The 27112-nt window shown below is 38.5% G+C and overlaps 1 long non-coding RNA gene across 4 annotated transcripts in view; it reads right to left on the bottom strand.

Annotated features, from left to right (window-relative positions):
• The window catches only part of LOC134810925 (uncharacterized), a 262210-nt gene that overhangs the window by 172755 nt on the left and 62343 nt on the right, over positions 1-27112 (bottom strand). For 3 of the 4 annotated variants that reach the window (XR_010159686.1, XR_010159688.1, XR_010159687.1), the window contains exon 2: positions 22646-22857. The exons of the other annotated variant lie outside the window; for it this stretch is intronic. This is a non-coding gene — a long non-coding RNA (uncharacterized LOC134810925). The remainder of the gene's footprint in view (positions 1-22645; positions 22858-27112) is intronic. 4 annotated transcript variants of the gene reach the window in all.

Below are 27112 nucleotides of genomic sequence, written 5' to 3'. Positions count from 1 at the left end.
TACAACACTCCTGCATTTAGTACTGTGTTTAAAGGGATTTGAGAATCTTGGATGATACTGAGTCTGGTTCAAGTAGTGCTTCTCATCAGGAAAGCAGCAGTGTCAGAGTTCTAGGAGAATAGCAGATTCAGAGCAAGCCTCAGGCCAGCAGGTTTTATGACCTATGTGCAGAATATTTACCACCTGGCCTCAAATGAGCCTGAACCTGAGCAACAACCCCTGGCCACTCCTGATCCTGTCTGACTGCGGGATTCATTACTCAACATAGGTGTGAATAAGCAGCATATTTCTTTGGTATAATTCAGTAACAGGACCATGACTTAAGTCTATACTGTAAGTATTAATAACAACCTTTAATCTTTGCTGAAAATGCTGAGAAAGAGGCATTTTCTTTCCCGTAAGGTTATTCAACTGTAGGATGTAGACTGAGGTCAGTTTATGGCCATCATTCTACTGCATCAAACCAGCTAGCCCAAGAACAAAGCCAATGCATAGAAAATCAGGGCTGAAAGGTGGAGAGAGCTATGTCAAAATGCATTTTTCAGATATATGAACCATGTTTCCTCCCACTTTTAAAACAACTTGAGCCATTTCTGTCACATGAAACCTAAAGAATACCAGGGAATACTTTCTTACCTCTCTACCAGTTGCATTCATTCACTAATTATTACAATACAATTCATTTTCCTGAAACATATCAGAGTTTCAACATAGCACAATAGAAAGAATGAGAGTATTTTAACTTTGTCATTTAATTGGCATGTAATCATGCGCAAGTTACCTAATGTGGTAGAAGCCAAGCATCCCATTATTAAATGAGTGGATATAAATATCATGGTACCTAGGGTTGCTGAGATGAAAGAAATGAGATTGCTGGATTCAAATTTAGAGATATGGTGAAACAAGTTTACACTATAAAACATAAATGCCCCTCTTACATATCACTTAGAAATAATAAATACAATAAATTCTTTTAAAAAGATACATATATAAGTGAACACAAACTCCAAAAGGGAAAGAACAAAGACCCAGGTGCCAGAAACCGGCATTCTATGGTGATTATTAAAAAGTCAAGAAACAAGAGACACTGGCGAGGCTGCAGAGAAATAAGAATGTTTTTACACTGCTAGGGGAAATGTAAATTAGTTCAACCATTGTGGAAGATAGTGTGGCCATTCCTCAAGGATCTAGAACCAGATCTAATACCATTTGACCCAGCCATCCCATTACGGGGTATAGACCCAAAGGAATATAAATTATTCTACTATAAAGACACATGCACAAGTATGCTTATTGCAGCACTATTTACAATAGCAAAGACATGGAACAAACCCAAATGCCCATCAATGATGGACTGGATAAAGAAAATGTAGTTCATATACACCATGGAATACTATGCAGCCATAAAAAGGAATGAGATAATGTCCTTTGCAGGGACATGGATGAAGCTGGAAGCCACCATCCTCAGCAAACTAACACAGGAACAGACAACCAAACACTGCATGTTCTCACTTATAAGTGGGAGCTGAACAATGAGAATACATGGACACAGAGAGGGAAACAACACCCACTGGTGCCTGTTGCGGGGTGGGGGCTGAGGGGAGGGAGAGCATCAGGACAAATACCTAATGCATACAGGGCTTAAAACCCAGGTGACGGGTTGGTAGGTGCAGCAAACCACCATAACACATGTATACCTATGTACCAAACCTGCACATTCTGCACATGTATCCCAGAACTTAAAGTAACATTAAAAAAAGAAAGAAAGAAAGAAAAGAAAAGAAAAAAGAAACTGGCATTTTAAGTTGATGTTGAAATGTTGGGCTGAGAAATATACATGAAATGGAAGTTCCAGGGCTGGATGCCGGGATGCTGAAGAACAGAGGATTTGCTATTTGACTATGGTATTGGGAGACTTTTAAATGAGTTCCCTCCATACAGCTAAGGCCTGAGAAAATAAATGCCTAACTGAAGGATGGAACAGAGCAAATGAAGGCCAAGGAAAGCGGGAGTGAAGTTTCTCTCTAGCCAGGCCTCTAGGTGGGGAGAAATGTAAGCTCATTCATCAGAAGTTATTAAAAACCCAAACCTGCATGAAGTGCTAGTACAGAATTCAAATTACTTGATCTGAATTGCTTCTTAAGCTCTAAACACATATATTAACAAATTAACTTCCCTCAGATTTGGAATGCCCCTAGAACACCCAGGTAAAGGAAACTCCAAATTTTTCTGAGGCAACATTTTCAAAATCCAAACTTACCTCTTCAGCACCCACAATAAAAATATCCCCTATGAGAACATTTACTCTGATATTAATATTTGGACACCAGCTTTATTTTAATATAGGAAGGACAAATACTAATTAAATGAATTCAGAAAGCATTAATATGGCAAAAGGTGACCTTTATAAACTATAAAATGAATAATTCACCAGAAAGATACTATAATCCTGAACCTATACATATTTAAAAATATAGACTTTAAAAGTAAAAGCAAAAATGGCAGAGAACTGATTAACTAAAGACTACTCAATGAAAGGTTTTAATACATCACTGTAAGAAAATTATAAATCAATCAGAAAAATATACTAAAGGTATAGAACAAAGATTGAGAAATGTTTCTTGCAAAAGACCAAATAGTAAAAATTTTAAGATTTATAGGCCACATACAGTCTCTATAATATTCTCCCCCTCTCTCTTTCTCTATTTTTACATATAAATATATATTTATATATTATATGTACAATTATATATATACATATACACAGATGCACACGTGTGCACACACAGACACACACACTCTTTTAGAGATGTGAAAATCATTCTTTTTTTTGAAAAGGAGTCTCGCTGTGTCACCCATGCTGGAGTGCAGGGGCGCCATCTCGGCTCACTGCAAGCTCCTCCTCTTGGGTTCACGCCATTCTCCTTCCTCAGTCCCCTGAGTAGCTGTGACTACAGGTGCCTGCCACCATGCCTGGCTAATTTTTGTATTTTTAGTAGAGATGGGGTTTCACCGTGTTAGCTAGGATGGTCTCAATCTCCTGACCTCGTGATCTGCCCGCCTCAGCCTCCCGAAGTGCTGGGATTACAGGCGTGAGCCACCTCGCCCAGCCGAGATGTGAAATTCATTCTTAACTCACAGGCCACACACAGGAAGGCCCAACCCAAGCCATGGACTGGTCTTGCCCAGTGGGTCATAGTTTACCAAACCATTATTTATAAGATAAGAACACAGGTAATGAGATTAACTTCATCAATACTTATTAAATCCTGCAATGAACAAGTACAGTATGCACATTCTTTTTACATTCATATGAAAAATCTTTATAAATAACAATAACATAATAATCCATAAGCAAGCTTCAACCAATATCAATAAAAACTTAATCTCCACCAAAAAGCAATATGTTAGATATTAATATTAAAGAAAGCCCAAATATACGAACACTTAAAAATTTTAAAATAAAACCCTTAATAAGTTATGGGATGAAAAAGAAGTCATAATAGAAACTTCATGATATTTCAAATTGAGTGAATATGTAAACACAACTTTAAGAATGAAAATGTACAGCATTTAATGCATGTATGGGAATTAATATAACAAATGAATTATTAGACTAATCGTGTCTTAAGAATGTTAAAAGTTTTCTCTAATGTTAAAAGTTATTGTTGACTAGCCAACATTGTCATTCTTAGACTTCCTCCTTAGCAGGGTACAGGAGATTTTTGTAAGCACAGTAAGAGCAAAAAAGAAATAAGAAATAGTATAAGTCCTGAAAAAAGAAATAAAATTGACATTATGATAAACTCACAAACAATATGCTAATATATAGAAAAATACAATTTCCTAACTATTAAAATTAAAAAGGTCAAAGTTGCTAAGATAGGATCAAATAACATTTCTATATATCAACAACAATCAATTGAAGTAAATTATCATTTTAAATAGAGTAGCACACAAAACAATCCAAATTATGAAAACATATTTCACACTTTGAAAGAAAACATTCAATATGTTGAATTGAAAGGTATTGAAACTACCACAAATTATGTTTTAATCAAAACCAATGTGATTTTTCACTTAATGTAACAAGATGTACAATTATGTACAAAAATGGATATGCAGGAATAGTTATGTCAAATTGTAAAATGAAATGGAAGTAAAAAAAACTCATCTCACTAACATTTAAATACACTCTAAAGATATAGAAATAAAAAACAGTATGAGGTTTGGATAGGGATAGGAAAATAAATCTGAGAAAGCAAATAGAGACCCCAGAGAAAAAAGTGTGTGTGTGTTTGTGTGTGTGTGATTTATACATGCATAGTCATCTTAGTTATATATTTGATATAAAATGTATTAAAAAGTTGTTAAAGTTAGAGGACTCCATTGGTTGCATACAAGTAATCTCTCATATTTTGTAATGGAGTTGGAAGAACAATGAGGACAAACACCAGGACCCAACAGCCAAAGTGGATGGATGACCTTCAAGGATAATTACCAAAATATATTGTTATATATTTGATATAAAATATATTAAAAAGATGACATAAAATCTCAGGGACAATTGGTCATCTATATATGGAAAAGCAAAATAGATCCTTACCCGACACATTAAACCCATACACACACTTATATCAGTAGAGATGGATATGAATGTAGATAGAAATATATATCAGGTAGACAAAAAAAAAAAAAACTAAAAAATTTACAATAATTTTAATTGCCAAAAATATGCCTTTTAGGAATCAGTCTTTGGTAGAATATGTTAAATAAAAACAGGAAGATAAAATCTGAAAAGTTTTGATAAAGTTGACTACATTAAAATTAAAGAGGCCGGGCGTGGTGGTCTATGTCTGTAATCCTAACACTTTGGGAGACCGAGGCGGGCAGATTGCCTGAGCTCAGGGGTTTGAGACCAGCCTGGGCAACATGGTGAAACCCTGTCTCTACTAAAAATACAAAAAAAAAAAAAAAGTAGCCAGGTGTAGTGGTGCACACTTGTAGTCCCAGCTACTCGGGAGGCTAAGGCATGAGAATCAGTTGGCAGGGGTTGCAATGAGCCGAGATTGCACCACTGCACTCCAGCCTGGGTGACAGAGCGAGACTCTGTCTCTAAATAAATAAATAAATAAATAAATCTGTATGACAAAAATTTTATTTAAATAAGCAAAAGTAAAAAATAATTCATAGTCTGAAAATAGATACCATATACATGTGAGTTTTAAAACACAATATTAACATTATGTTAAACATAGAAATGGTTACAACAGCTAGATGTTGCATTTCATTTATTCTATCCCACCCTACACATTTAAAATTTGTAGAATAAATATTATTTCTAAGCATTTAGCATGATGCCTCCCCCAAGGTAACCATGTTGTCTAATAACTACATAGTCCTTACCAAGCACCAGACATTGTGCTAAGACCCACTCCATAAATATATATATATGTGTGTATGTGTGTGTGTGTGCATGTGTGTGTGTATTTAATAATGACAACAATGTTATGAGATTACTATCCTCATTTTAAGATGAGGACACTGAGGCATAGCAAGGTTAAGTAATTGGCTCAGATAATACTATTTCTTTAGACACTATGCAATAATGTATCTCAAAGGCATGCATTTTCTCACTATTAGTTCTCTTTCTTTCAGAAAGTTATTACGGCAGGTAATAACTAAGTAGTACTTTCCAATTTACAAAGAGGTTTTCTGTAGATGAGATATATAATTATGTCAACAACCTGGTGAGATAAGAAGGAAAGGAAGAACATTTCTCACGTATAAATGAAAAAAAAATAGACACTCAGAAGTAAATTTACTAGTCCAAGGTCACAGGGCAAGGTAATGTCACAACCTGGACATGAATACAACTCTTCTTACTCCCAAGCCTAATTTAAAACCAGGTCTCTCTCAGGTTCTAATTTATATATTTTATTCAGGCATTTCTTTGATGTTATTGGCAAACTTCCAGGATCTATTGTCATAAGAGCCTTTGAAACACTTATGCACAACTTATGATGGAGATTTGGCACCCTTGGTGGTGTTGGTGACCATCTAAAGAGGATTACTGTGCTATGCCTTGGTGGGCATATTAAGAAAGGGGGAACTTAGCCTCGGCCTGACAGCTCCAGAGATCTGGAACCATAAAGGGAGGATGAGGAGGGAAAATAAATCATTGAGAAGTGGAATAGTAGTGCCAGGATTCCCCAGTAAGACCCTAACACTCAAAGATAATATCCTTAAAATAAGGAATTAAGGCCATCCCCAGACTTTGAAATTTGAAGCTTGATGACTGGTGGAATGCCACAGCTGCCCAAATCACACTTCATGTTGAAGCACCTCAAGCTTTTGGCCCAAGGGCCAGAAAATGGACGAGGCAAAGAAGACAGAAGCAAAGCATTATATCAAAACATGCACATGGACATCAGCTGACCTGGACTTAGTGGCCATCAAAGTGTCAGAGAAAGAAAAAATGGTGGCCGGGCATGGTGGCTCATGCCTATAATCCCAGCACTTTGGGAGGCCAAGGCAGGTGGATCATGAAGTCAGGAGTTCGAGACCAGCCTTACCAACATGATGAAACCCAGTATCTACTAATATATATATATATTAGTATATTATATATATTATATATAATATATATATTTTATATATATAATATAATACACACACACACACATACACACACACACATATAAATTAGCTGGGTGTGGTGGTGCACTGAGACAGAAGACTTGCTTGAACCCAGGAGGCAGAGCTGAGATTATGCCACTGAACTCTAGCCTGGATGACAGAGCGAGATGAAAGAAAGGAGGGAGGGAAGGAAGGAAGGAAGGAAGGAAGGAAGGAAGGAAAGAAGGGAGGGAGGGAGGGAAAAAGAGAAAGAGAGAAAGAAAGAGAGAGAAAGAAATGGTAGTCAAAGACAGCCCTGAAACGCAGCAGGAGAGACTTAGGATATACTAGAGAGAAGGAAAACATACAACGGGGCGAGAAGTAAGAAAACAGTGCCTAAGGTGATAGGAAAGAAGGGACCATAAAGGAGAGTTAAGGAAGGTTACAATGTAAGACACTCTGGTGGACAATTCTTGCTCTGAAGATTTTAGCCAGGTTTGCCAAACATTTGTTGGATCTGCATTGTACAGTTTGATTTTTACTAATGCTAAATTCTGCTTTCTCCTTCTTCCCATCATGGGGGTTGATTCATAATTCACATCCTGCACCCTAAACTTTGTCTTTTCCAGGGAATTATAAATGGCTGGTATTGGTAGTAGACCAAGGAAAGCAGAAGCTTACAGAGCTAGATTATGCACCCTATGGATAGCAATGAGGGCCTTATGCTGGTGATACGTGGAACACAGAAAGCGCCCAGCACAAGGGAGCTGTCCAGCTTCTGAAACATTCACAGGTGGTGCATTCATAAGGCATACCGCTGAAAGGGAATTCATTAGAAGGTGTGGTAAATGTACCAAGCATTTGAAGTACATAGAGAAAAGAGTAGCTTTAAAGATAATGCTGCCAAATAGTATTGCTAAGTATCACTGAGACATTACAAAAAGATAATGAAGAGCTTAGTGCAAGTGTTATGCTATTCAAAGCCAGGTGTTAAAGTTAGAAGGCTCCACTGGTTGCCTACAAGAAATCCCTCATATTCTCTGATAGAATATGGAGGACAATGAGGACAAACACCAAGACCCAACAGCCAAACTCGAGGGATGACCTTCAAGGATAATTACCCAAAAGGAATATTGTATTCTGGGAAGTGGGAAGGTCAGAGAGTAATGTCAGCTTCAAGGATATAAAGAATGTAGAAGTCATGGCCCCTTCAGTTCTCATATTAACAACAGTCTGGCCCCTAAGGAAATCAGATGGATTCTGAATGAAGTCTAAGGACCAGTGCATGAACAACCAAGTAATAAGCCTGGTTGTAACCAGCATGCTACATGTGCTTTTGTTGTTGTTAGACTAGATTAATATGATCTCAGGTACATGCTATAGAGATATTGTTTTGGCAAATGTGTTCTTTTGTATTTCAGTCAAAAGAGAGGATAAGACATAGTTTGTATTCATATGGAATGGGTAAAAATACACTTTAACAATATTACCCCAGATCTATGTTCACCATCTTGTCCTCTGTTACAAAACAGTTTAAAGAGAGATGGACCACCTATAGGGCACACAAATATTATTTTAATCTATTATATGTGGTATCGTGCTCAATGAACAAAGTGAGCAAAAGGTGGCTTACATGCTGGCAGTCTTGGTGAAACTCATGTGAACCAGAGGGTGAGGTATGAACCCGGGCAGTTTTAGGGGTTTGCCACTTCCATAAAACTGTAAGGGTCCCAGTGGGGCAGAATTACATGAAAGACTTACAGCATTAAGTGGGGCCCGAAGCAGAAAAGAGTTTGCAGCAATGTCCAGGCATTAATGTAAGCAGCAATGCCAATTAGGCTGTATAATTTAGCTGACTCTTGTATTACAGATGGGAAAAGATGCTATGTGAAGTACATGGCTTGCTCAAAAAGGAGAACTGCAATTCAATGCCCTGAACTGGGAACGAGATCAAGCCAACTGCTGGAAAGAATGTTATGGCTTAGGAAACAAAATCCTGGTGAACTAATGGGCTATGGTAGAGACAAAATGTCTAAGCATGAGACAAGTGACCATGTGTCTGAAACTGCATCATGAACTGTTTCCTTCACAGTGACAATGCATTATACTTTCAAAGCATTACCTACAGAATTTAGCCTGAGCAAGACCAGAATGCACAAGCAAGATGCATGAGCAGATATTTCGTATGTCCATGGCTCCTACCTGTATTGGGCAAACACTCTTGTTTTGTCAGGTATCTTCTATGATCATATGTATGGGAGATCTTGGATAAATAGCTTACCTAGAAGTAAAAGCCTAAGCTGAGCTTACAGGTGGCTTGGTTCAGTGTGTGTGTGTGTGTGTGTGTGTGTGTGTGTGTGTGTGTGTGCATGCACAAGGTAAAAATGGAGAGCAGTGTCACAACAGCCTCATTTAGAGATGGCCTTAAGGATAATGACAAAGAAAAATCCTCTTAGTGAATGGAGCTTCAGGCAGTGCACATGGTCATCCAATTTGTGTTGAAATTAGAAGTAGCCCAACATTAGAATAAACAAGAAGTCATGAGCAGTAGTGAATGGTCTGGCTGACTTTCCAGGGGCTTCAAGAGAAGATTGTAATATTAATAACAAATAAATTTGGATGTATGTATAGAAATGGTAATAAGTTGTACAGTTCTCATCATTCGCTAGAGAGTATTTACCATAGTAGGGACACTAGATAACCAAGTAAACAAAAAGGCCCAGCAAGCCAGCTGATGTCAGCTAGTCCTTGGTTAGCCCAATGCTGACTCAGGAATGAAGTGTCTACAGTGCCACAGGTGGACCTTATGCGTGGGCCTAATAGCAAAGACTCACCAAGTTTGATCTATTCCTGTTACCAAATATAAAAACTTCCAGCAACAGAAACAAATGCAAAGCTTTCAATGGGAAACAATTTCTGTAAGAGACCCTGAAGCTACTTGGTGATAATCAGACTGTATTGAACTCCTGTATCCTGAAAGGGTAAGTAGTTTGTTCTCACAGAAGTAAACGTGTTTGCTTTTACTAGCAAAGGGCCTTAGGCAGCATCATTATCCAATGGATTTTGGAGCATTTGACCCATGTAAATCCAGGGGATCCACTTTACAGAAAAAAGAGTTGAGGGAGTCGATCCATGACCATGGGATCCTCTGGTTGTACCAAACTTCACCACATAGAAGCTTTTAGCCTGATAGAATGTTGAACTGGCCTGGTGAAGCATAGTTGAAAACAATAGTTCAGAGTCAATACTTTGAGATCACTGCATGCCATCCTCCAAGACCCACTATATGCTTTGAATCAATCTGTATGGCATTGTGCTGCCAATCGGAAGAACATACGTCCTGGTAATTTAGGGGTAGATACAGCACTTACATCAACCCACAGAGAAAACTGGTGCTTCCCATCCCTACAACTATAAGTTCTGCAGAGTTAGAGTCCCTGGTCCCCAGATATATATATGGAAGTACATCTGAGCAGACAAGAGATAGACCATGGTAGATCTGGAGATGTGCTGCCTTAATCCTTCCGAAAGAGGAGCTTGCTGCCCATCTGTAGGGAGTGCTGCTCAGAGATGGCCACTAATAGCTTCCCAGCATTTAACTTAATATCTGCTCTTTTGTCATACACACACACGTGTTTATTTTTCCACTGTAACCTATGCAATCTATACATGATTGAATATTGTTTTGTAATATTTTTACTTCAAAATATAGTTATACATTTACCAATATGACTAAATATTCTACAATATCATATTTGCAGCTACATTAAATTCTAAAATCCAAATACCATATTTATCTGATTTTGATGTTTTTTTATTTTTATTTATTGACTTATTTATTTTGAGAGGAAGTCTCACTCTGTCACCAGGCTGGAGTGCAGTGGTGCGATCTCGGCTCACTGCAACCTCCACCTCCCAGGTTCAAGCGATTTCCCTGCCTCAGCCTCCCGAGTAGCTGGGACTACAGGCGCGTACCACCACGCCCAGCTAATTTTTTGTATTTTAGTAGAGACAGGGTTTCACCATGTTGGCCAGGATGGTCTCTATCTCCTGACCTCACGATCTACCTGCCTTGGCCTCCCAAAGTGTGGGATTACAGGCATGAGCCACCGCGCCCGGCCAATGCTTATTTTAATTGTACTTTCCCTCACAGTGTAGAGCAGGTTAAGTTTCCCTACAGACAATGGCATGCAGGGATTCTCAGGATACACTTGGAGAGGACTCATATCGACTAAAACCTTTACCATAATTAAAGTTGTAGGGTATTGTTAAAAATGTAGGGATAATACGCTGAGGACAGAGTAAACTCATTATATCTGTTTATTAATCTTACTTAAAACATTCTTGACTTATAAATTTAAATATCACCTGCTATTCTTGAATCTGTCTTCTTTAGCCCTGAGAGAGTCTAGCCCCAGGTTAAGATGGGCTAGAGCAGGTGGGGCCTTTCTAAAACCAGTCTCCCGTGGCCCATTTCCCCATCTTAATTATTGGTTATAGGAGCAACTGCACAGCATGAAAAAATAAAACTTACATAATTCTGTTTCTAATTTATGCTTGCAATAAATTATAATTGTGCCTAATTGCTTATGCCAACCACCAAGTTATGACAGGAGGAGAATGACAATGTATTTCTAAAATAAGACATTATTGAGATTGTCAAGGTATTAAGCAGATCAACTATGAGAAAGTGCAGAATGACAGTTTGCATATTATCAAGCACTAGCTGGCAGGACTTTGTTAAAACACAGAATCTGGCCGGGCGTGGTGGCTCACGCCGGTAATCCCAGCACTTTGGGAGGCTGAGGTGGGCAGATCACAAGGTCAGGAGATCGAGACCGTTCTGGCTAACACAGTGAAACCCGGTCTCTATCAAAAATACAAAAAAATTAGCCGGGCGTGGTGGCGGGCACCTGTAATCCCAGCTACTCAGGAGGCTGAGGCAGGAGAATGGTGTGAACCCAGGAGGTGGAGCTTGCAGTAAACCGAGACTGCGCCACTGCACTCCAGCCTGGGCAGCAGAGCAAGACTCCATCTCAAAACAAAACAAAAACAAACAAACAAACAAAATCCACATAATCTATGGCTTTTCATATTGGCGTTTCTATTTGTGTTCCCATTTGTTTCTCTGACCCGAAACACAAAAACATGTCATGTTAAAAAGCTTGATCATGACATTACTGAAAGCAGAAGAGAAGATTCTCTGAGAGGCCTCAAGGAACACAAACATTCTTCTCTCTCTAGGTCAAGCCTCTTCTAATAAGTCCATACAGAGTAGTGGGGAAAACATGCTTCTCTTCAAAACTGATCCACTCTCAGCTTGCTCATCAGAAATTTAGACACCAGATATTTGTCCTTTAGGGACAACCTCTGAAGGCGATGTGATGATTACATGTACTACCAAGGAAGATGGAGAAGGTGGATATTATGGACAAACTTTACAGTAAAATGCTAATCTTAGTCTGGTTAGGCTACTATAACAAAATACCAAAGACTGGGTGGCTTAGGAAAAACAGAAATTTATTTCTCATAGCTCTGGGGGCTGGGAAGTCCAAGATCAAGGTGTTGGCAGATTCTTTGTCTGGTGAAGACCTGCTTTTTGGTTGACAGAGGGCACCTGTGTCCTCACATGGTAATGGGAGCAAGGCAGCTCTCTCATCCCTCTTTTATTAAGGCACCAATCACATCATGCATGATCCTTGTCATGATTTAATCACTCCCAAAAGCCCCACCTCCTAATAGCTTCATCTTAGGGGATAAGATTTTAACATATTAATTTAGGCAAATGCAAACATTTAGACCATAGCACTGCTAAATATACCACATTCCAAAAAGAAATTAATGCAAATTTTAAATAAGCTCATTAATAGCCATATAGGTTTGGATACATTACTTAATCTTTTTAATCTTTAGCTTCCTCACATATATGGGAAAATGAATGCCTATCTCTCAGACTATCTGTAAAGATGACATAATAATTTATATAAAGTACTTACCAGTGTATATAACATTTTTTATTTTATATTTACATAAAGTTTTAAATTTATAAGTTCTTTCATGTGTCTGGAAATACTGGAAGTACTTTCAAAAATAATTCCTAATTTAATCCTCACAGCAACTTTGTAAGGACATGATTGTACTAATTATACAGATAAGAAAATGAAGAGTAAATAAATCTTGAGACTTGGCCAACATTGCATAATTGGTAAGGGAGTAAAAGCTAGGGTTTAGTGTTCTCAATCACATTCAGAAATTGCCCCTATACGCATACTGGAGTAGCCAACAGCACACCCATCAGAATGGCTTCCTCAAGTCTTCTGTAAAATCTAAAGAACAGCATTATAAATGTCAGCAGCACTGGCTCACTTCCATTCTGTTGCTTTTTAAGTGAAAAATTTAAAAGAAAAGTTAAAAATAAAAATCGAACCCAGTCTACAGGATGAACTATATTCTGCTTAACATATATCAGCAAACTTTTGATTTACTGATACATTGAACAAATGCATATTAAGCAACTTCCACATAACATAGAACCATATATAAGAATAACCTAAAAATAGACCTGACACTATTTACCAATTTCTCCTCACCGTAACAGTGGCTGTACCCTTAGAGTGATGAAGGCAGAATCTGTATAATTCCAATACTAATACATTTATTTATGTTGCACAGTAGTCGAACTTAGCATTAAATAAAGTGCTAGTTTTTGAGATGCATTTTCCCAAACTTTAACTTTTAAAAAATGAAGGTATTGTGCCTTACCTCCCCAGAATTTAGAAACAGTCTACCTAGGTCTTTAATTATTTTGTCCCTAATAGCTATTTTGCAAATCTATAAAAATGACAGAAATTCAACAAGTGTGACTCAGCTTGAATGCAAGAGCATCGCAATGACCTCTGTGAACTGCTATGCAGCTGTAGTGGGAGGAGTTTAATTTCCCTCCCTGAGTTTTCAATGGAAAAAATCATTTTCCTGGCGTACTACTGCCTGGGATGCTCATCCAATAACTAATACACCTTTTCATTTTGTTGATTTCCTATCTGCTGCCTTCAAATATTTTCCCTCCTCCCACCTCATCTTCTACCTTCCAGCCTTCCCATCTTGTCCAGCCCAACTGTGGCAGATAGAATATAAAGTAATAGAGAATCACAAAATGAATTTTTTCTTGGATCTGCTTTTCAATCAGCCCATGCCTACTCCATGGGAGTTAAATTGAAAACTTATAAGAATGAAATTGCATTGTCCTTATTATTTTTTTTTTTTGCAGCTAATGCATATTTTCTTACAAAAATTCAAAGATATGTAAATGAGTAAATAGGGATAATTTCTAAATTATATACTGAGTATGTGTTTATATGGAAAGATATCGATCAAATTATTTATTGTAGAAGTACATTTTCATGGATAATATGGAAGAAAATGTGCACTGAAAATATGAGAAAAGGGACAAAATATATGTGTGTATGTATACAGGTACATATATCTTTTTCAGTCATTCAATAAATAAGAGTTCTTATATGGTAGCCAGGAGCTGAGTGTTGGGATGAATAACCAGTCCCTGCCCTCAAGGAACTCACTCATGGAAAGGGAGATAAACCTGCAAATGAACGATTATAAAGTGAATGATGTTTTAAGAGTCATTTCAGAGTACCTGAAAATACATCTGGGCACTGCATGATATTCCTCTTCTTTGCCCAAGTCTCCCATTTTCTAACATCAGTTTGTTTTAGACCAGTTTATTTGACTAGTCTGAAGTCAAACAGCTCATCAGTGGAAAATCTCACATTCTGCAATTCTAAAATGAAAGGGTCAGAAAAATAATACTCTTTCAAGAGAGATAATTTGCAAGATGCTTCAGGGGAAATTGTTAAAATAAAATTTTAAGAAGAATCAGATAATTACTTAAAACAGATGAGTAACATGACAAATTAGCATAGGATGGGAACAATATTTTATCAGCCTTGTGATTATAAACAACCTCAACAAAGAATAATAAAACAGCAACATTTATTGTTTATCTTAGAATTTTTGTTTTGGGGTTTTTTCTTCACTGAACAAGCCAAATAACCAATAAATAAACAAAAATACACATACATAGACGCATAGACACACACACACTTTTTTTTTTTTTTTTTTTTTTTTGAGGCGGAGTCTCACTCTGACGCCCAGGCTGGAGTGCAGTGGCGCGATCTGGGCTCACTGCAAGCTCCGCCCCCCGGGTTCACGCCATTCTCCTGCCTCAGCCTCCCGCGAAGCTGGGACTGCAGGCACCCGCCAACACGCCTGGCTGATTTTTTGTATTTGTAGTAGAGACGATGTTTCACCGTGTTAGCCAGAATGGTCTCGATCTCCTGACCTCGTGATCCGCCCGTCTTGGCCTCCCAAAGTGCTGGGATTACAGGCGTGAGCCACCGCACCCAGCCTAAGTTGTCCTTAGGCGTGAGAAACCTTTAACATAATACAATTTCCTTAATGTCATATTGAATAAAGGTCTTGGTGTGTTGAGAAACGGTAGTGTAGGGGAAAGTTTGAAAGAACCACTTTGGAAAAAAGAAAGATCATTAAGGCATGCATTGGGGTGTGTGTTGTGGGTGCATGCCGGCAGCTTACACGGACTGATATTTAGAGGGTTATTCCATAAAAGAGAATATCTTTACTGGATTGAAACTAATCCCTTAATCTCTTACATTTGTACATCAATTTTCAGTTCTCAAAGCCCTTTTCCAACCATTATCACATTTAATCTTCAGAAATGCCAGGAAAGAACACAGGACAGGGATTAATCTGCTCCTTTTAATGTACAAAGGAGAGGATGTGATTTAGCCGAGGTCACAAAGACAGGAGGAGCAAAGCTGGCTGGGGCCTTCTTTTTCTTTTTAGTCATGACCCCTCTTATTACTTTTTTTAAGCCTGGAGATAATATTAATTTGGGCCATGGGAAGAAAGAAGTGAACAAATTATAGTCTTAGGTTAACATGCAACAGATATTTACTTCGTTCCTCCTACATAGCGAAAACTGTTTAAGGAATTGGAGGTTTGGAATGGAGCAAAGGTAGTTTCTTTGTCATGAAGATAATATTTTAGTAGAGTGTAGATGAATATGAAATAATTTAAAAGTTCAGTTACTGTTAAGTTATATGAAAAAAATGATAAAGAGATTTTATTAGTCAGTTCTCGCACTGCTGTAAAGAAATACCTAAGACTGGGTAATTGATAAAGAAAAGAGGTTTAATTGGCTCACAGTTCTGCAGGCTATAGAGGAAGTATAGTGTCTTCTGCTTAGGGGGAGGCCTCAGGGAATTTAGAATCATGGTGAAAGGTGAAGGGGGAACAGGCATCTTACATGGTGGGAAAAGGAGTAAGAGAGAGAGCAGGGAGGCGCTACACACTTTTTTTTTTTTTTTTAAGAAGGAGTCTCACTCTGTCATCAGGCTGGAGTGCAGTGGTGCGATCTCGGCTCTCTGCAACCTCCGACTCCCTGGTTCAAGTGATTCTCTTGCCTCAGCCCCCCGAGTAGCTGGGATAACAGGCACGTGCCACCACACCTAGCTAATTTTTGTATTTTTAGTAGATAAGGGGTTTCACCATGTTGGCCAGGGTGGTCTCGATCTCCTGACCTCATGATCGGCCCACCTCAGCCTCCCAAAGTGCTGGGATTACAGGCATGAGCCATCGCGCCTGGCTGGTGCTACAAACTTTCAAACAACCAGATTTCATGAGAACTCACGCATCATAACAAAGACAGTGCCAAGGGAGTTGGTGTTAAACCATTCATGAGAAACCACTCCCATGATTCAATCACCTCCCACCAGGCTCCACCTCCAACATTGAGAATTACAACTGAACATAACATTTGGGTGGGGACACAGATCCAAACCATATCAGAAACAGAGGGTGGTGGGCGATAATTTTAAGAGCATGCTTAGGGAAGGCCTCTCTGAGCAGGGAGCATTTTGGCTAAGAATGTAAGCAGGAGTCAGTCCTGCTTTCTGAGAAGACCTGTAGGAAAAGCATTTTAGACTGAGAAAACAGCTGGTTCAGACACTCCAAGGAGGGAAGAAGCTCAGCTAAATGCAAGCATCCCACAGTAAATTTGTCTTGGACATTCACATAGACGCTGGCTTTTGTGAATTTAAGAAGCAAAAAATTATTGTTTCTTCATCATTCTCAGCAAACTATCGCAAGGACAAAAAACCAAACACCGCATGTTCTCACTCATAGGTGGGAATTGAACAATGAGAACACATGGACACAGGAAGGGGAACATGACACACTGGGGCCTGTTGTGGGGTGGTGGGAGGGGGGAGGGATAGCATTAGGAGATATACCTAATGTTAAATGACGAGTTAATGGGTGCAGCACACCAACATGGCACATGTATACATATGTAACTAACCTGCACATTGTGCACATGTACCCTAAAACTTAAAGTAGAATTTAAAAAAAGATTATTGTTTCTTAATTTCCCAGTAAATGTTTTCTTTTTTATTATTTAGATGAAGAGTATGGCACACTAGAAAGAAAAAAGGGTTTGATGGTAGACGGAATTAACTTTAAGTATCAACTCCATCTCTCCTTATTTCTGTTAACTTGGGTATTTAAAATTTGTCAACCTCAGTTCCCTCACCTGTTTAATAACAACAAAAAGCTCTACTTTAGATATTTGACATTAGATTCAAATGAAATCAAACATTTATAAATACTTAGTAAATTTCCTGAGACATAATATGCACTTAATAAATATAATTTCTTTCCTTATTCAAGAGATTTAAAAGTATTACAAATAGAAGCATTACAAATTAAAGCTATTACTAATTTCATAATCTTCCTGCTTTCATTTGATAAAAATGATTTTCATTAGTATAATGACATATAAGTAGCAATTTGAATAGCACACTATTTACAGGTTCTATCAAATTTATTTAAATGTAAAAATTAAAAATAATCTCAATATATGAGTAATCGGCTAAAATAGTTTCATTTTTCTAGGCCTTGGGATTAATATTGTCAACAAATAGAGAAGAAAAAACATCAAGGATAGTCTAAGGTAAATTGGCCAAGGTACCTTTGTATTTATCTAAAGAAACAATAAATGGAGTTATCATTTTTTGAATGATTACTATCTGCCTTGAGTTCTTATGGTATACCTCTAATTTTTAAAACAACCCTGAAGGTTAGGTGTTTTTATAAAGACTTTAGGCACTGCAAATGACAGAATCCCAACTGTAACTCAGGAAAGAGACAATTTTGGTTCCCCTATCTGGGAAGTTCAAGGTTGGGACCAGAACCAGGCACGGCTGCATTCAGAAGCTCAAACGAGGTTTTCACTCTAGCTTTTGCCTTGGCTTTTCCTTTCAATCTGCCTGCTCTACATCCTTTTGGGTTGATTTTTTCATTAGGCAAGCTACTTCCAGAAAATGAAACATCATGCCTGGAGTCCCAAGATTTTTGTAATTCATGATCCAAAATTAAAGAAATTCCTCTTTCCCAGTGACCATAGAACAATCTCAGGAAGGGTACTCATTGGCCCTGCTTAAAAGCAAGTGACTTTCCCTTAACACTTTCTCATGATCAAAGGGATGAAGTAAAATGCCCAACCTATAGTAGTGGCAAGGATGGTGTTTAAAGATGGTAGGGAAAGAGTGCCATGTTTGACAACCCAATAAGGACCAAATGGAGATGGCAAGAGGGTTGTAAAAGGAAGGATGTTAAACGGATATATTGTATACTCTATGCTAAATTGCATTCTTAATTTGCATATGAGAAAACTGAGCCTTGGTCATGTAAAACAACAAACAAATGTAACCTTCTGCAAATCACACAGCTAATTGGTGTCAGAGCAAAGAATCAAAGTAACAACTTATTCTAAAGCCTGAGACCTTTCTAGGATGCCACCTGCATTTCTAACCCTCTATTAATGGATGCAATGGCACCTTCAGTGAATACCTCAACATGAAGAACTAGATGATTGTGTTAACATTTGCAAATTCCAATTGTGAGGAACTTTTTATGCATTGTGTTTCTTCTCTGGCCAATTTTTGGTGTATGTACATTAGGTTTTTTTAACATGTAACTTCCTTGTGCTATTTTATATTTTTTCAAATGCAATCAACTAAACAATAAAATTATCAGGAAAAAAAAAGCAGTTTATTGCAAAGAATTCAGGCCATGCACAGCTGAATTTAAATAAGTTTTGGATTTTGAACAGTGCTTATTTTCCATTTAAATCCACAAGGCCACACAGAATGTCAGAGGAAAATGAAGAAGCCAGTGTGATGGTTTCCCAACTGTGCTTCCAGGGCCATGGGGCTCCAGGGCTCCTCAGGGGTCCAAGTGGCAGCCAAAAGGAGGTGCAGGGCTAGCATGGCTCAGGAAACCCTCCCCAATTCCGCTCAGATTTATTTGCATCATTTTATGTGAGAGGTACATTACTTTAATAAAAAAAAATGCAGCCTCACTCAAGGGTGTGATAGCAGGACGTGGTTATTGGTGCCATCCTTAGCACACATGGTAGGGTTGCTGTTTTGGCAAGTTACCTGATATAGCTAGACTAAGCCCTCCCCTTTATTTCAGAATACTCCACTCAAGTGAGCACAAGTACTTCTGATATTTACTACTCACACAGGTATAGGCAAAGCAAGGGGAGTCCTGGAAAGGCAGCCCACCAACAAGAGGGCTCTCTGATGTCTGAGCAGAGAGACAGCCTGGTCTTGGGGACAGATATATAAGACAGTACTCAGCTACTGAGATTTTTTTCCATAATGCTAGGGCACATGTATTTTGAGAGTTTTGAGATGTATTTTGAAAGGAGCAGGGAGGGTTACGTTGCATACCACTTATGGGGCATCTGATGGATTCTGCCCTGGAAGGTGTTTGCAGTGTGGCCAACTGTCTTCTTTTTTTTTTTTTTTTTTTTTTTTTTTTTTTTTTTTTTAATTATACTTTAAGTTTTAGGGTAGCCAGAGAGAAAGGTCGGGTTACCCTCAAAGGGAAGCCCATCAGACTAACAGCGGATCTCTCGGCAGAAACCCTACAAGCCAGAAGAGAGTGGGGGCCAATATTCAACATTCTTAAAGAAAAGAATTTTCAACCCAGAATTTCATATCCAGCCAAACTAAGCTTCATAAGTGAAGGAGAAATAAAATACTTTACAGACAAGCAAATGCTGACCGATTTTGTCACCACCAGGCCTGCCCTAAAAGAGCTCCTGAAGGAAGCGCTAAACATGGAAAGGAACAACCGGTACCAGCCGCTGCAAAATCATGCCAAAATGTAAAGACCATCGAGACTAGGAAGAAACTGCATCAACTAACGAGCAAAATCACTAGCTAACATCATAATGACAGGATCAAATTCACACATAACAATATTAACTTTAAATGTAAATGGACTAAATGCTCCAATTAAAAGACACAGACTGGCAAGTTGGATAAAGAGTCAAGACCCATCAGTGTGCTGTATTCAGGAAACCCATCTCACATGCAGAGACACACATAGGCTGAAAATAAAAGGATGGAGGAAGATCTACCAAGCAAATGGAAAACAAAAAAAGGCAGGGGTTGCAATCCCAGTCTCTGATAAAACAGACTTTAAACCAACAAAGATCAAAAGAGACAAAGAAGGCCATTACATAATGGTAAAGGGATCAATTCAACAAGAGGAGCTAACTGTCCTAAATATATATGCACCCAATACAGGAGCACCCAGCTTCATAAAGCAAGTCCTGAGTGACCTACAAAGAGACTTAGACTCCCACACATTAATAATGGGAGACTTTAACACCCCACTGTCAACATTAGACAGATCAACGAGACAGAAAGCCAACAAGGATACCCAGGAATTGAACTCAGCTCTGCACCAAGCGGACCTAATAGACATCTACAGAACTCTCCATCCCAAATCAACAGAATATACATTCTTTTCAGCACCACACCACACCTATTCCAAAATTGACCACATACTGGGAAGTAAAGCTCTCCTCAGCAAATGTAAAAGAACAGAAATTATAACAAACTATCTCTCAGACCACAGTGCAATCAAACTAGAACTCAGGATTAAGAATCTCACTCAAAGCCGTTCAACTACATGGAAACTGAACAACCTGCTCCTGAATGACTACTGGGTACATAACGAAATGAAGGCAGAAATAAAGATGTTCTTTGAAACCAACGAGAACAAAGACACAACATACCAGAATCTCTGGGACGCATTCAAAGCAGTGTGTAGAGGGAAATTTATAGCACTAAATGCCCACAAGAGAAAGCAGGAAAGATCCAAAATTGATACCCTAACATCACAATTAAAAGAACTAGAAAAGCAAGAGCAAACACATTCAAAAGCTAGCAGAAGGCAAGAAATAACTAAAATCAGAGCAGAACTGAAGGAAATAGAGACACAAAAAACCCTTCAAAAAATCAATGAATCCAGGAGCTGGTTTTTTGAAAGGATCAACAAAATTGATAGACCGCTAGCAAGACTAATAAAGAAAAAAAGAGAGAAGAATCAAATAGACACAATAAAAAATGATAAAGGGGATATCACCACCGATCTCACAGAAATACAAACTACCATCAGAGAATACTACAAACACCTCTATGCAAATAAACTAGAAAATCTAGAAGAAATGGATAAATTCCTGGACACATACACTCTCCCAAGACTAAACCAGGAAGAAGTTGAATCTCTGAATAGACCAATAACAGGAGCTGAAATTGTGGCAATAATCAATAGTTTACCAACCAAAAAGAGTCCAGGACCAGATGGATTCACAGCCGAATTCTACCAGAGGTACAAGGAGGAACTGGTACCATTCCTTCTGAAACTATTCTAATCAATAGAAAAAGAGGGAATCCTCCCTAACTCATTTTATGAGGCCAGCATCATTCTGATACCAAAGCCGGGCAGAGACACAACCAAAAAAGAGAATTTTAGACCAATATCCTTGATGAACATTGATGCAAAAATCCTCAATAAAATACTGGCAAACCGAATGCAGCAGCACATCAAAAAGCTTATCCGCCATGATCAAGTGGGCTTCATCCCTGGGATGCAAGGCTGGTTCAATATACGCAAATCAATAAATGTAATCCAGCATATAAACAGAGCCAAAGCCAACTGTCTTCTAGCTGAGATGGACATACTGCTTCCAACTCCTCTTGTTCACATTACCCAATCCTTCAACTCTCAATTTCTCCATTCATAAAAGGATCTAAAAATGTTTATGTTGTAGCTGTGTGATTATTAGAAATAAGCCCTCCTCCTGGTACTTATAGTATAAACAAAATGTTAGCTACTGATACTTTTATTGTTAATAATACTAATAAGAATTTCTTAATATAATTCTATGTTAAGTCTAAGTGCTTTACATCTATTGTCTAAATATCTTTCCTAATAACTCAGGGGTAGGTATTATATTATCCTTCATCTTGAAGTGAGAAAACTGAAGACTGAAAAGTTCAAGTGAAACTGTAAAGACTGAAAATATTTTAACAAAAGTTATGTTTGACTCTAGGACCCAAAACCTTTCCCTAAGATATGGACAATACTGCCTCTGTTAATAATAATAGTAATTTTATATCTGTGTGTATGTATATATATGTATATAATACTATATATTTAAATAAGTAAAATATATAAAATACATAATATATATATAAAACAACCATTAATATTCATGCAGACAGCTGGCCAGAATTCAGTAACCATCTCACTCCTCTCTCCCGGCAAAAAAAAGCAAGAGGAGGAAGAGCAGGACAAGGATCTGTATTCGACACCTCCAGCTAAACAGGGGATTACAGGTCCCCACAACTTTTGTGAGTTTTATTTTCCTGTTACCCTCATATTTTTCCAACAGGTGCCAGAAATTCAATTGTTGTCTGTGGTTGTCCTGGTTAATATGAGTTACTATTACAGCAATCTTCACATTCCTGGAGACTCTTTCCTGCCCAGACCATGAGGTTAGATGCACACTGCTTCCATTTAATATTTACTACCCCCACTATCCCTAAAAATAAATTCATAGGCTTACTTGTTTGACTGTAGATCCCTTTTAAAAAAAAAAGAAGGAAGTGCCTCTTCTGAGACCCTTCTCAGGCATCCTGTCCTCTGTGCAGCCAGCCTTCTCTCACCTCTGCAGGTAGAGTCAACCAGAGTCTCTCGGCCACTCTTCTTTGAACTGATCAAAGGAATATTTGTTGAGCCTTGAGCACACACATCCAGACTTGTCCATTTACTCCCCACCTGGAGGGTGTAAGATCACAAGTGATCATGACTCTGGAAGAAGGAAACTGAGATTTTCAGAAAACGGCGCAGAATGAGTAGACAGACAGATGATGAACTTGTTGCCTGTGCTCTTGGGCGCAACAAATGGACCTCGGGCTCAGCCACCAGCGGCACCAGCTCCACTGTCACTAATCGACCCAGAACAGAGGACTGATGACTTTTTAAGTCAATTGATTACTTTTCTCTTAGAAATTTCTTGCCTTCTGCCTTTGATCAGAGAGAGAGGTCTTCTCATGACCTCCTCTCTCTCATATATATCTACATTGAGGAAACCCTCCACAGCTTTAAAATTATGATTTCTGACTTATTCTTGGAAGCTTAGTCCTCATCATGCTTTTCTTGTTATTTTCCCCACATTTGTATTCTGTGCACTTGGACACTTGCCACACTAAAGGGTGTTACTCATCACTTTCTTCTCTCCTCGGTGGCATGTGAGTGCATCTATTCACTCGGCACTCATTTGTTTGGCAGTGACTGTAAGCCAGATCTGATGCATACACCAGCTTGTAAATTGAATAAATGACTCTAATACTATGTGCTCACAATAGGGTAGGGGTGAGGAGAAGGGGAGAGAATCACAACTGCATAATAATAATGTAAGACTGCAAATGCACTGAGAGAGAGAGATGTGCGGGGAATCAGGGAATCACAGGAGCCCAGGGGAGGTGCTCTTTACCCAGCCCAAAACCATAGGGAGTGTCAGGTGGCCCTTCCAGAAAAGAAGACTCCTGTTCTTCTTTTTATCAGTTCTTCCTTTTATCATACATTAAAGTGGTTAGAGCTGGGTGCGAATGTTTAAAAAAAAAAAATACCAGCTGCCAACTGAGAAAAAACAACTAGGTTTAGAAACTTTATAAAAACGAAGATTTGACATCCATGATCTCTGAGCAATCTCTGTTGACCCCATGCTTGCTTCTCTTAACTTTGCGAGTATCGTTCAAGGCATCTTTAGGCCTAGACACCTTTTTCTCTTGGGTGTGCAGTTCACCTCCCCATGAAGGCAGCTTGTTACAACATTGGCAACAGAAATTTCAATGGAAAGAAAAAGAGATGTGAAGCAGCATGCCTTTAGGATCCTCCAGGTTTCAAGGCATTCATCACCTCTGTGATCTCCAGACTAGGTGGTTCCCAGAGAAGGGAATCCCCTGCCCCTTGCAAGGATGTCTCTTTGTGTATTTTGCTTACATCTCCAAGACAATAAGAAATGGTTTTGTAAGAACAAGAGACACAGAGCACACAGAGCTGGTACATCCAGGCTGTGGTTTAAGAGCAAAGGCTTTGGGATCAACAAAGAAGTTCATTGTCTGGCCCTGCCAATTACTGTGTAAACTTGATCGGGTTATTTAACCTCTCTTGTCTTTCGTTTCCTCACCTATAAAATGGATATTGTCTGAAACAAGCCAGACAAAAAAGACAAACATCACGTGCCCTCACCCATAAGGTGTACATATTGACATATACAGTGGCATGATGGAGAATGGAGACTCAGAAAGGTGAGAGGGTGTGAGGAAGGTGGATGATGAAAAATTACTTAATAGTGCAATGTGCATTTTTCAGGTGATGGATACCCTAAAAGCCCTAACTTATCCACTATGCATGTGACAAAATGGCACTTATATTCCATACATTTATAAACATAAAAAATTAAAGGCCGAGCGCAGTGGCTCACGCCTGTAATCCCAGCACTTTGGGAGGCCAAGCTGGGTGGATCACGAGGTCAGGAGTTTGAGACCAGCCTGGCCAACATGGTGAAACCCCACCTCTACTAAAAATATAAAAATTAGCTGGGTGTGGTGGTGTGCGCATGTAATCCCAGCTACTCGGGAGACTGAGGCAGAAGAATCGCTTGAACCGGGGAGGTGGAGGTTGCAGTGAGCCGAGATTGCACCACTGTACTCTAGTCTGGGCGACAGAGCGAGAGTTCATCTTAAATAAATAAATAAATAAATGAATAAAATAATGGATATTGTCTTGGTATCTACGTCACAGTGTCAGAATTCAACCTGAGAATGCATGGTAAGGAGAGCTTTTGTCAATATTTCTTCTTTTATAAATGTTCAGTTCAATTCTGAACAATTGTCTCTGGAGTGTGTGTTTAGTGTTTGCAAAACTAGAGGGAACTTCCATGATCAAATGGAGGACATGAAGGCAATCTCAAAAAAAATAGGAAAAGTGAGGTTATCAATTGTCATCAGAATATATTTGACAAAATGCAGGAGATAATGGATTTTTACCTAATGCCACTTTGGGGTACACATTCTACAAATCCTTTTGCTTTAAGAAACAGTTACTGAGCTGCTATCATTAACAAATTACTGCCTGCAACATTGTGGGGAACACAAGAGTGAACTGATTCCTTGAGGGCAGAGATTATATTTGTCCAGTTTCGTACCTACAATACCTGTTAGAGAGTAGATGATCAATGAATGTGCTATGAATGAATGTACTAGAAAAGGCACCAATCTGACTCTTGTAACTCACATACAACATGTGTGCAAATAATAATGCAGTGTAGAAGGTGTAACTGCTCTTAATTCAGTACAACTGGAGAGAGATGAAATGATACCAAAAGTGTGATAGATCAGGATGAAGATAGTTAGTAAACCATCTCTGCCATTTACAAAGCTCTTTACCTGCATAACCTTGAGTGAGTCACTCAGTTCAGCTCAGTATTTGTTGAATACCCACAATGCACCAGGCACCAGGGATTTCAAGGTAGTGCACTATGCTTCTAAGAATGAGCATCAATGCCCCTGTCTGAGAAATGAAGACAATGGTTGTACTAATAGCCCTGGGCTCTTGGTGAAGTTTCAGTGAATTAGCATATGCAAAAGCACTTTTTACAGCAAAAACTGGTTTTCAAGTGTGCATTGCTGTTGAGCCTTTTGCTCTGGGAGTTCATTAAATAGAGAAAGATGACTTCCAGATGGAGCAGTGAGCATAAACAGCCACTACATAGAGACAATAAGATTACCTGAGTCTTATTGGGTTTTACGTATTGAAGCAAGGCATCCTGTGGCATTTATGAATGCTTCCAGAGAGAAATATGGAAAATGGACTAATTGAATGAAAGATGGATGTTTATTATTACTGACATGTTATTCAGAGGACGTTAGAAAACATGTTCAGATAATTAGCTATTATGATCAGGTATCTATGGAAACAGTTATAAATCAGAACACAAAATAGACAATAATTGAACCACTTAATGAGGGAATAAGAACCCAAAAGCAAACATAGTTCAGTGATTTCTTGCAACATATATAAAACATACATAAAATTGTACAAATTTCAAGGTCAAATATGGCATTAAAAAAGAAAAAAGATCCAGGTAGGGTTAAGGGAGTAGAATAGAATAGATGAAAGAAACCATCCTCCATGTTTGAAAACCATGCCTGCTTTATGTGCATTAGCAGAAATACTCATTGTGCCCTTGGTAAGATAATAATTTCTTGTAATATTTAATATATGTTATCAATAATACAGAAAGCATTGAGTTTTCTTTCTGCTGCCTGGCACTTTTGCAGAGATACAAAGATGAAAAGAACCCCATCTCTGCCCTTGAGGAACTCACAGTATGAAAATCAGGAGAAAGATTTAATAGACGAGCAACACGTGAAAAGTATTCTGGGAACATAAATTTGGTGTTGGGGCTAGGAATGCTCAGGAATCACAGGGAGAGGCACCATTCAAGTGTGGCCTTAAAGCCAGAGAGATGATCATACAGGTGGAGGAGATGGGTGAGAAATAGTACTGGGAAGGTGCCATGACACTGAGTTATGTGTACAATGCACTGGGAAAGGATGAAAGCAATGGCTCCTTAGATATTCTTCTGTGATTTTGATCACATTACAAATACATCCTAAATTAAGCCTCACAACAACCCTATATTCAGTATTATTCATCATCCAAGTTTTCTACATAAGAAAACAGATGCTCAGGGTTATTAAGTAACTTTGCCCATGGTTGTCCTGCTAGGAGTGAGGATTAAAAATGATGACTGATTCCTAAGTTTGCGGTCTGTGCCCAGTTTCCCGCTCTGATTCTTTTTCTGATTTTCTATTGCTCCTGTTGTGTTTTTTTGTTTGTTTGTTTGTTTGTTTTTTCTGCCATCTGTTTGGTATCTTGTATTCAAATCTTTCCAAGATAAAGTCTGACTGGGGCATCTCTGCTAAACAGAGTTCCTACAGGAGGCCACTGCATGGAATGCTAG

The sequence above is a fragment of the Pan troglodytes genome, chromosome 7 (genome assembly GCF_028858775.2).
Source record: "Pan troglodytes isolate AG18354 chromosome 7, NHGRI_mPanTro3-v2.0_pri, whole genome shotgun sequence".
Taxonomy (NCBI): Eukaryota; Metazoa; Chordata; class Mammalia; order Primates; family Hominidae; genus Pan; species Pan troglodytes.
The sequence above is the reverse complement of the archived record's forward strand: the minus strand, read 5'-3'. Positions and strand labels throughout refer to the sequence as shown.